This window comes from Cricetulus griseus, chromosome 7 (genome assembly GCF_003668045.3).
Source record: "Cricetulus griseus strain 17A/GY chromosome 7, alternate assembly CriGri-PICRH-1.0, whole genome shotgun sequence".
NCBI lineage: Eukaryota > Metazoa > Chordata > Mammalia > Rodentia > Cricetidae > Cricetulus > Cricetulus griseus.
The window spans coordinates 107,715,264-107,717,653 of record NC_048600.1 but is presented as its reverse complement, the minus strand read 5'-3'; positions in this window follow the sequence as shown (position 1 = coordinate 107,717,653).

Here is a 2,390-nt window from a genome sequence, read left to right as displayed (position 1 = left end):
GAAGAAAATGAATGAGATCTGCCTCCCAGTGTTTGTACAGACACACACAGCTTGGTTAGATCCTGCAAACTCTTTGGACCTCCTCAATAGGAGTGCCCTAGAGATGCTGGGAGGACTCACATTAAGGAGGTAAGGGAGCATGGTTCTGGGAAAAAGACCTATAGGTGCTGCACAAGGGTAGGAACCCTGACAGCAACACCTCCTGTCATTACCTCACCCCAGAGCTGAGATTCAGGGCTATAGTTTCTGCATCTAACACCCCAGTTATTCCCATTTACATAAGAAAGAGCAGAGCCTTCTTGTATGTCTCTGGTGAGATATACTTTCCTTCCTTCCTTTATTCTTAGCTTCTTTCCTACCTTGCTTCTTTTCTTCATTTCTTACTTCCTCCCTCCCTTCCTCCTTGCTTCCTTTCTCTGATTCTTCCTTCCTTCCATCCTACCTTGTCCTTCCTACTCCTAATCAGGGTGTTTGACATAGTGTTTCAGTGTATAGCCATGCCTTTCCTGGAACTGACTTTGTAGATCAGGCTGGATTTGAAATCAGAGATCCATCTGCCTTTGCATTGGAGTGCTGGTATTAAGGTGTGCAGCTCCATGCTAGGCTAGGACATACCTTCTGGCTTCATTTGAGAAGGGCTGTGTAGAGGATGTGAAAGCCTGATTAAATCCTGCAGTCTCTCATGTGCCCTGTCCCCTGTGAAGTCAACTTGACACAAGATAGAGTCAGAGATGCCAGAGCCTTGTGAGAAAATACCTCCATAACATCTGGCTATAGGACAATCCAGTAGGGCATTTTCTTAACTAGTGACTGATGTGGGAAGGGCCCAGAAAATTTTGGGAGACCGCAAGCCCTTCAGCTAATGGTGCCGGGTTTCAAAAGAAAGCAATTTATGAAGGCGGTAGTAGCTCACACCTTTAATGCCACACTCTCGGCATGCAGATGCAGGCCGATCTCTGTGAGTTCCAGGCCACCTTGCTCTTCAAATAGAATTCCAGGACAGTCTGCACACCTACAGGGAAAAACTGACTTGAAAATCAAAAAGAAAAAGAAAAGAAAAGAAAGAAAGAAAGAATGAAAAAATGAGTTATTTTATTTTCTGCATGTATTTTATTGCATATGTGTATGTGAACCATGTGCATTCGTGGGCCCTCAGTTTTCAGAAGTGGGTGTCCTCTCCTGATTGAGAGCCTTCATGTTGCAGACCCAACCCAGATCCAAGGACAGCTGCTCTCAACCCTGAATCATCTCCCTCCGGCCCCTCCCTTGCTGCCCTCCTGGTCTTTGTTCATTTTCTTTTTTCTTTTTTTTTTTTTTGGGGGGGGATTTTTGTAGCATAGTTTCTCCATAGCCTTGGCTGTCATAGAATTCACTTTTTTAACGAGGATGGCCTTGAACTCACAGAGATTCCTGCATCTGCCTCCCGAGTGTTGGGATTAAAGGTGTGTGTCACCACCACGTGAGTTTTGATTCAATTTTCTTTTACTACTACAATTATTATTATTTACTACTGGCTGGCCTGGATCTCATTAGGTTGACCATAATGACTATGAATTCACTGAGATTTTCTAAGTTCTGGAAATAAGGTTGGTGTCACCAACGCTACTCTATTTAAATTATGCTCAGACTAGGGATTCCCACAGGGCTCAGCTACAATCTGATTACTACTTAAACCAATGCATCCCACGATTCAATGCCTCAAACTCAAGCAAGTTCAGCTCCTCTCCACTTCTACTTTACCCGAACTCTAGGCTAGAAGCCTTAGTCTGGCCCTACTCAGGTGTGTTAATTCTGTTCCCATTCTGAGGCTGGGAACCACAGGTGAGGGAAGTTGTAAAAGTAGTGCCCTGTCACTCCTTCCTTGCACAGGGAAACTTAGGAGCCCCTTTGCCATGAGGACTGCTGGGAGGATCCCGGAGTGAGTGCTCACCTTGCTCTTCTGCCTGCTTTCCTGCATGCTCTCCAGTCTCCAACCAGTAAGGGCAAACCTGGTAAGCAAGTATTTGAGAGATGTGTTTACAGGAATTCTTTTTTAAGCAGACGCAGAAATTTCTGAAGGGCTGAGGATATGGCTTAGTGGTAGTGTGTTTGTCTAACACAGACAAGGCGCTGGGTTCAATAATTAGGGCTGGAATAAAAAAATACTAGGTGAAATTTGACTAAAGACAACTGGCATAATTTTTAGCCCTGTTACAAAGACAGTTTCGAGTAAGACTGACAGGTGGCAAACATGGCACATACATGACTCTAAAGGATAAGCAAACACTGTTTGTTTCCTTGAAAGGCCTGGATATCTGTGAACACAGGAGAAACATTTGAAGCCCTTGTGATCAGCCTCTGGGACTCTTGATGGACTCTAGGTTGAGATTGGGTGAGAAGCATCCAGCTAG